A 9,453-nucleotide genomic window follows, 5' to 3' on the forward strand; every position below is an offset into this window, starting at 1 on the left:
TTCTTATTATCTTGTTGGGATTTTCTGGCTCTCCATATTTCTTGTTGTTGTTCAAGAGTCTATTGAGCGATGTTGGTATTTCCTCTGTAGAGTTCGTTATGGATCCATTCACCAACTTGTGGATATAGGGCCATTACTGGATTTTCTATTTGTTATCCCACACAAAGATAATTCAAATTTCCCTCAAAGCTTAACTTCAAGTTGTGGATTGTAACTCGTTGGCTTTCTTGCTCATGAATCATATGGTTGATGAGTCTTCCTTGGTTGAGTTGCTCTATCCTTAGTTGGTCCAAGTATGAGGTTAGTTGTTGCCAATATTCTGGAGGAGGTAAAATGAAACTTGAGGAATGAAAGTTTGTGCCTCTTGTGTTTGTGAAAGTGGAGTGGTTAGTGGAGCCTACCTTCTTGGTTGAGGTCTTAACTTTGGTATTCTTGGATTGATCATGATCTTCTCTGTACTTTCAGGTGCAATGGGATTGTCCATCTTGACTGATTTGTCACCAAAGTCAAATCCACCCCTGCATGCTCACACAATCTATAAATGAGGCTTGGGAATCCAAGTCTTGTCCTATTTTGAATACTTTCTGCTATCTTCTAAATGTTGGGTGGAATGATCTCTACTATATCTACTTCTTCTCCAGTCATGATGCAATGAATAAGTATGATTTTCTTTGGTAACCTCTGAGTTGTTTGATGATGGACTAGTAGATCTCCTCACAAACTCAAACCATCCTTTTGCTATTGGATAAAGGTCACTCCTTCTCAATTGGCTAGAAAATCCATCTGAATCATTGATCCATTCGGTCCAATGACACAAATATCACTAATAATATCATCGTACCTTGGGTAGGCACTCAGACTTTGTGCATAGCTCATAGTAGATGATGAAGAAGAGCCAGAGGGGGAATGAAAGTCTCTTAACCTTAGGACTCTTCTTATTGTTGTGGGTCTAGAGTTTACCATCTTGCATCTCACATAGCTCAAGTAAGTGGGTTCCTTTTGTCCATCCATAGTGGAATTGGCATATAACTCACGGACAAGTAAGGCAGTCACCCTTTTTAGTGGCTCACATAGAAGTTGCCACTTTCTCCTTAGGATTTGTCTTTGTATCTCTGGATATAAATTTTGTGGAATCTCAAACTCCACCTCAGGGATTTTGATCTTCTTTGCTACCCATCAATAGTATTGATGTTTATGCAAAGGAAAACAGAACCTCTCCTCCTCGTATTGGGGTTCAGCGGGTGCTTTTTCCTTTTTCTTTATTGAGGATGATGCCATGAAGTGAATGACTATGAATGTAACAGATAAACCACACCAAACTTAAAGGCTTGCTTGTCCTCAAGCAAGAAGAAAAAGAATGTATAAAAGTGAGATAAGAATGAAAGTGAAGAGAAGGTGACATGGGGATGGTGAAGTGTAGTATTTATAGGAAAAGGGTGGGGATTGAATGGATGGTGAGGATGGCAAAGAGAGATCAAAGGGTGTGCATGTTGTTTTGGAAATAGCAATTGATGTAAGAGTGTGTAAAATGAAGGGGATGTGTTGTGGGTTACAGTGATGGAGGAGCTAATATGTAGGGTGTAAGGCTAGGGAAAGGGTGAGTAGGTAGTGGAAGGCTAAAAGACAAGATATGTAAGAGTGAAGTTATGATGATGGTTGACACGGTCATCAATGCCATAAATGATATGAAAGCTTATTCATGCAAGACTATTATGATCATGAAGACCAATGTATGGCAAATTTTGAATTTATTTTAGAATATAACCCCTCCCCGGTCCCTAACCATTTACAAAATTGACCTGGCGCCCCCTCACCATTAGAAATTAACAATGCGGTTCTTAACCATTCTCTCCGTGTGACCAAAAGGAACCTCTTACCGGTACTTCCGGTTACTTTTTACCCAAAAACTGACAAGAGGGTCCTTTCGGTCATACGAGAGAATGGATAAGGACCGTGTTGTTATTTTCTAATGATCAGGGGGCACCAGGTCCATTTCTAGATGGTTAGGGACTAAATATTTTAATAGTAGGGTTACACATAGAGACTAAATATTCTTTTTAGAATTTTAGAAGTGATATTTGTTTCATCCAAATGTTCGTGATATGACGAATTAATTTTAATTTAATTTTACATATTTTAATTTTGTTTATTTAGTTACTAATTTGAATTTTATGTCAGAGGATTTAGAGTTTTCTTTATTTAATCTAAAGTTGAGTGAGTTTCTTTGATTTAATTTCCAAACCAGTGAACAAATTAGATTGAGGTATTTCTTTCTTGTTGCATCAAGAAATTGAATACAAAGAGAATCGGTTGATTTTTTATTCTGGTATTACAGTCTTCTTCAAGTGTGAATGATTTATTCAATGACAGGCTGTATGTGATTAGCACTGGTTTGAGCAGCCACCAATACTCCTCAAGATCTGAACATCAGAGTTAGTGCGCATCCAATCTGATTGAGGGTGAAGCTCCTACACTCCATTCTCCTTAATGATCCTACTCAAAATGCCACAGACAAGGTCGGATCTTTCGGATCAGAGAATGTTGCGCCTTTGGGTTCTAGCCTCTACCACAGAGACCCTAATCTTCCCATACCTCGACTGAACTGGTGTCTCGAAAAGTCACTAACGAAGTCGTGGATTAGCCGTCTGAGAGATGTATAAACAAGTTGGAGGTTTGATGCTTTCCAGTCACGTATTCACACGAACATAAGAAGACACTGATGGTTGTCAGGCACGCGGTCTTAGTATGAAGAATGGAGCTGATTCTCATGGATCATCCCATTCATCATGTTGAAAAACGAATATACATCTTAGAATTAAATCAAACACGGATTAAAGAGAAATAGTAATACTTTTATTAATTCATAGAACTCAGCAGGGCTCCTCCCCTCAACCTAGAAGGTTTAGAAACTTATACTGATAGAAAATACAAAGATAGAATTCGAAATATGCTGGAAGAGATCCTAAACAAGTGTGATCTTCTTCCTTAAATACTAAACTTATGACTAGTAAGGGTAAAACAGTCTTTTTAGTAAAATCCACTTCTGGGGCCCACTTGGTGTGTGTTTGGACTGAGCTTTGATGAGATCCACGTGCTAGGAGGCCTCTAGGACATTAAACGCTGCCTAGGGGTCCTCTTTGGGCGTTTGGACACTGCTCTCTTCTCCTTGGGCGCTGGACGCCTGGAATAGAGGAGGCTGGCATTGGACGCCAATTTTAGGCCTTCTAATCTAACGTAAAGTATAAGCTATTATATATTGCTGAAAAGATCTGGAAGTCAGCTTTCCATAACCATTGAGAACTCTCCATTTGGACTTTTGTAGCTCCAGAAATGCTCTTTTGAGTGCAAAGATATCAGATCCAGACAGCATCTACAATGCTTTCTCTGTCTTTGAATTAGACTTTTGCTCCAGCCCCTCAATTTCTTCCAGAAAATATCTAAAATTGCATAAAAACACAAAAACTCAAAGTAAAATCCAAAATATGAATTTAACACTAAAAGCTATGAAAACTTAATAAAAATTAGACAAAACATGCTAAAAACTATATGAAAATGATGCCAAAAAGCGTATAAAATATCCGCTCATCACAACACCAAACTTAAACTGTTTCTTGTCACCAATCAACTAAAAAGAAGTAGGATAAAAAGAAGAGTAAGATACAATCAATCTTAAAGTTTCCAATGAAGCTCAGTTTCAGTTAGATGAGCGGGACTTAGTAGCTTTTTTCTTCTGAATAGTTTTGGCATCTCACTATCCATTGAAACTCAAAAATGTTAGTCTCTTTAGGAACTTAGAATCCAGATGATATTATTAACTCTCCTAGTTCAGTTCTTTTTTAATCTTGAACATAGCTTTCAGAGTCTTGGCCGTGACCCTAAGCAATTTGTTTTCTAGTATTACCACCGGATACATAAATGCTACGAACACTTTAACTAGGTGAACCCTTTCGGATTGTGATTCAACTTTGCTAGAATCCCCAGATAGAGGTGTCCAGAGTTCTTAAGCACACTCTTTTTGCTTTGGACCACGACTTTAACTGCTCAGTCTCAAGATTTTCACTTGACACCTTCACACTACAAGCATATGGTTAGAGACAGCTTGGTTGAGCCGCTTAGGCCAGAATTTTATTCCTTGTAAGCCCTCCTAACCATTTATGCTCAAAGCCTTGGATCCTTTTACCCTTGCCTTTTAGTTTAAAGGGTTATTGGCTTTTTGCTCTTGCCTTTTGGTTTAAAGAGCTATTGGCTTTTTCTGCTTTTTATTTATTTATTAAAATTTTTTTGCCATTTTTTTTATTATTTTTCGCATGCATATATTATTTTTTTTTCTTTTGCAACATGCTTTTTTCTTTTTCTTGCTTCAAGAATCAATTTTTTTTGGATTTTTCAGATCACCAATAATACTTTTCCTTTTTCATCATTCTTTCAAGAACCAACATTCTAAAATTTAACTTCAAATATGCACTGTTTATTCATACACTCAGAAAACAAAAGCAATGCCACCACATCAAAATAATTGACTATTCTGATCATAAACTTGAAATTCATGTATCTCTCAATTCTTTTCAAATAAAATTTTCTTTTAAGCAATGTGAGAGATATATGAAACATTTTACAACTTTAAGACATAAATGCAAATGATCATGCAACAAGAACAAGAGAACAAACAATACAGCATAACAGAAAACAGAAAAATACAAAAGAAAAGGAGATAAAGAGAACGAATCCACCTTTAATGGTGGCGGCTAGTGCTCCTCCTTGAGGATCCAATGTGGTGCTTGATCTCTTCAATATCACTCTTTTGCCTTTGTTGTTCTTCCCTCATAGCCTTTTGATCTTCTCTAATGGATCTTTGGTCTTCCCTTATTTCATTGAGGATAGTGGAATGCTTTTGATGCTCCAACCTCAATTGCTCCATGTTAGAGCTCAATTCTCCCATAGAAGTATGCCATTGATCCCAATAGCTTTGAGGAGGAAAATACATCCCTTGAGGCATCTCAGGGATCTCATGCTCTCTAGTTTGCTCCATCCTCTTCTTAGTGATGGGCTTATCCTCCCCAATAGAGATATCTCCCTCTATGACAATTTCAGCGGAATTGCATAGATGACAGATGAGGTGTGGGAATGCCAACCTTGCTTTGGTGGAAGTCTTCTTAGCTATCTTGTACAATTCTTGAGAGATCACCTCATGTACTTCTACCTCACTCGCAATCATGATGCAATGGATCATGATGGCCCTTTCAATAGTCACTTCTGACCGGTTGCTAGTGGGGATGATGGAACGCTGGATGTATTCCAACCATCCTCTAGCTATGGGCTTGAGGTCAAGCCTTCTTAGTTGAATGGGCTTGCCTTGGGAATCCCTTTTCCACTGTGCTCCTTCCACACAGATGTCTGAGAGCACTTGATCCCGTCTTTGATCAAAGTTGACTCTTCTAGTGTAAGGATGAGGATCTCCTTACATCAGAGGCAAGTTGAATGCCAACCTCACACTTTCCGAACTAAACTCTAAGATTTTTCCTCGGACCATGGTGCTCCAATTCTTAAGATTTTGGTTCACACTAATGTCATGGTTTTTCGTGACGCATGTATTATCATATAACTCTTGCACCATTAAAATCCCAACTTCTTGAATGGAATTGGTTAGGACTTCCCAACCTATTATCTGGATCTCTCTTCGTATTTCTAAATACTCATTCTTCTTGAGCCTCAAAGGGACCTCAGGGATCACTTTCTTCTTTGCCACTACTTCATAGAAGTGGTATTGGTAGGCTTTGGTGATGAATCTCTCCATCTCCCAACATTTAGAGGTGGCGACTACTGCCTTTCCTTTCCTCTTTCTAGAGGATTCTCCAACCTTGGGTGCCATAAGTGGTAATGAAAAGCAAAAAGGAATGCTTTTCCAACACCAAACTTAAAAGTTTTGCTTGTCCTTGAGCAAAAATAAAGAAAAGAGAAGAATGGAGTAGAAGAAGAAGAAAATAGAAGCAGATAGATGGAGAGAGGGGGCTCGACAGAATGGGTTTTAGAGTGTAAGAGAGGTGTGTGTATGAAGGGTTATGAAGAGGGGTATTTATAGGATGGGGTAGGGTTGGGTTCGGCCATGGGTGGGTAAATGGGAGGAAAATTTGATTTTGAAGTGGGTGGGGGTTGGTGGGATTTATGATGGTTTTGGGGAAGTGATATGGATGTTATTGGGCTAGGGTTTATAGGGAAGTGCGTATGGGGAAGTGTGAAAGAAAGAAAGAAGAAGTGGGGTAGGTAAAGATGCTGTGGGACCCACTGGTCCTGAGAGGCTAGCAAATTCAAATTTCCTGCCCTCTGCACTGGCGTTTGAATGCCCAAGGTCTGCTCCCTAGCTGGCATTCAATGCCAGCAACACTCCATCCAGAGTATTCTGTTTTCACTGCTTAATATTTCTGTCTCTGTTCTGACTGCTGCACATGATCATGAACCTAAAAAATTAACTTAAAGAAAAAAACAAAATGAAAGAAAATAGAAATAATTAATTAAGGTTGGCTTGCCTCCCAACAAGCGCTTCCTTAACATCATTAGCTTGACGGTTAGCTCCTTATGGAGGTGAGTATGGGCTCAGAATTTCGCTCCTTACAGTGAACTTTTTTTCTGTCATGTCATGAATGAGCTCCACATGCTCTAGAGATAGGACGCGACTCACTGTATGTGGTATGACTTGTTTCTCAGTGAAGACAACTCTCATGCCAGGTGAGAGGCCTTCAGTGGGGACTTTCTTATCTTTCTAGCCTTTAGGTACTTTCTTCCTAGTACCTTTGTTCTCAATGCTTATTAATAGCTGCCCAACACCAAACTTAGAATTGATGTTTGGATGTTTTGTACAGCTCTGCACTAAGAGAGATGGTTGGAACACTAAGTGTTGCACCACTGTCTCTTTCTTATCAGAGGGAGAATTGAAATTGGACATCTTGAACAAGATGTAGTCCTCTCCTAGTTGGAAAACCATTTCTCCCTTTTCCACATTAATCATGGCATTTGCAATAGCTAGGAAAGGTCTTCCAAGGATGATATAATCATCCTCATCCTCTCCAATATCCAAGACTAAGAAGTTTGCAGGGATGTAATGGTCTTCAAACATTAGCAAGACATCCTCTACTAAGCCATATGGCTTCTTCATTGACTTTCTTCCATCTCTAGTGAGATATTTACAGCTTGTACCTCAAAGATTCCCAGCTTCTCTATTATAGAGAGTGGCATGAGGTTTATGCTTGACCCTAGGTCACACAGAGCTTTCTCAAAGGTCATGGTGCTTATGGTGCAAGGAATCAGGAAGTGTCCAGGATCTGAAAGCTTTTGAGGTAGCTTCTGCTGAACCAAAGTATCGAGTTCTTTCGAAAGAAATGGAGGTTCTTCCTCCAAAGGCTTTGTACCAAATAGCTTGGCATTCAGCTTCATAAGAGCTCCCAGGTACCGAGAAACTTGCTCTTCCCTAGTGTCTTCATCCTTATCAGAGGATGAGTGTTCATCAGACTCATGCATTGCAGAAGTGCATGCAAAGGAACCTATATGGTCTCTATATGAGCCTTGTCTTTCTTTAGTTCTTGGATAGGGATTTCTTGAGGGGGTATTGAGCACTAAGAGGGTGTGCCTTTACTGGCATTCAATGCCAGCTCTGATGGCTCTTTGGGCGTTGAACGCCCATGCTCTCTACCCTTATTGGCGTTAAACGCCAGTTCCCTTACCATTTTGGGCATTGAACGCCCAACAGGAATGTCCTGGCTGGCGTTCAACGCCAGCTTCCCTGTCTGTTGGGGCGCTGAATACCCAGTGAGGACTTCCTCACCTCACTGGCGTTCAGCGCCAGCTTTGTTGTCTGGTTGGGCGTTGAATGCCCAGTGAGGGCTTCCTCACTGGGGTTCAGCGCCAGGCTTGCTGCCCGGTTGGGCATTGAACGCCCAGTGAGACCTTCCTCACTAGCATTTAATGCCTTTCCAGTCTCTCCAGTTTTGGCCTCAGCTTCAGTGGTGATGGCCTTGCACTCTTCTCTTGGGTTCACTTCAGTGTTACTTGGAAGAGTTTCAGAAGGGGTCTCAGGGATCCTCTTGCTCAATTGACCAACTTGTATCTCCAAATTTCTGATGGAGGATCTTGTTTCAATTATTAAACTATCAGTGGTCTTAGAGAGGCTGGAAACTAGAATGGCTAAGTCAAAAAGGCTCTACTTAGGAGTCTCCATATTCCCTTGAGAAGATGAGAATGATGGACTGTTGTTGAACCTTTTCTGGTTTCTTCAACCTTGATTATTATTGAGACCTTGCTGAAGCTTCTGTTGATTCTTCCATGAAAGGTTAGGATGATTCCTCCTTGAAGGGCTATAAGTGTTTCCATAGGGTTCTCCCATGTAATTCACCTCCTCCATGGTAGGTTGATCAGGATCATAATCTTCTACTTCAAAAGATGCTTCCTAAGCACTGCCAGCTGCAGTTTGCATTCTAGTCAAATGCTGAGAGATCATGCTAACCTGTTGGGTCAAGATCTTGTTCTAAGCCAATATGGCATTCATGGTATCAACTTCAAGAACTTCTTTCTTCTGAGAGATCCCATTTTTCACAAGATTTCTCTCAGAGGTGTACATGAATTGGTTGTTTGCAACCATCTCAATGAGTTCTCTTGCTTTTACAGGCATTTTCTTCAGGTGGAGTGATCCACCTGCAGAGCTGTCCAATGATATTTTGGACATCTCAGACAGACCATCATAGAAAACTCCTATGATAGACCATTCTGAGAGCATGCTAGGAGGACATCTCCTGATCAGTTGCTTGTATCTTTCCCAAGCTTCATAGAGGGATTCACCTTCTCTCTGTCTGAAGGTTTGAACTTCCACTCTGATTTTGCTCATCCTTTAAGGGGAAAGAATTTAGCTAGGAAAGCATTAACCAGCATTAACCATATCTTAGCTCTGTCTCTTACAGCAAAGGGAAAGAGCATAAGTTTGTAGACCTCATGATTTATTCAATTGGTCTTAACAGTATCACAGATTTGTAAGAATTTAGCTAAGAACTGATGTGGATCTTCTATTAGAAGTCCATGGAACTTGCAATTCTGTTGTAGAAGAGAGACTAACAAAGGCTTAAGTTCAAAATTTTTAGCTCCAATGGTAGGTACAAAGATACTTCTGCCATAAAAGTTAGAAGTAGGCATGGTGAAGCCACCAAGAACCTTTCTTGCCTCTCGTTCAAGTTCGGCCATGTCTTCTATTTCTTGTTCAAAATTTTCTGAAAGGTTTCTTCCGGAGTGTTGTGCTTTAACTTGTTGTAAGCTCCTCCTTAAATTCCTTTCAAGTTCAGGATCAAGATTAAAGAGAGGTTCTTTATTCCTGTTCCTGGTCATAAACAAGAAAAGAAGAACAAAAGGAAGCTTCTATGCCTGATTTGGGTCTAGAAAACTCCCAGTGAGATGTGAAGAAAGAAGAGGAAGATA

General features: G+C 39.9%; 1 non-coding gene across 1 annotated transcript; it reads left to right on the forward strand.

The window, feature by feature from the left end:
• Positions 1-8,757: 8,757 nt before the first annotated feature.
• On the forward strand, positions 8,758-8,866 carry LOC112724959 (small nucleolar RNA R71). Its single transcript, XR_003164096.1, has one exon. It is a non-coding gene; the product is annotated as a small nucleolar RNA R71 (small nucleolar RNA).
• Positions 8,867-9,453: the final 587 nt, after the last annotated feature.

Source organism: Arachis hypogaea, chromosome 11 (assembly GCF_003086295.3).
Source record: "Arachis hypogaea cultivar Tifrunner chromosome 11, arahy.Tifrunner.gnm2.J5K5, whole genome shotgun sequence".
In the NCBI taxonomy this organism is placed as follows: domain Eukaryota; kingdom Viridiplantae; phylum Streptophyta; class Magnoliopsida; order Fabales; family Fabaceae; genus Arachis; species Arachis hypogaea.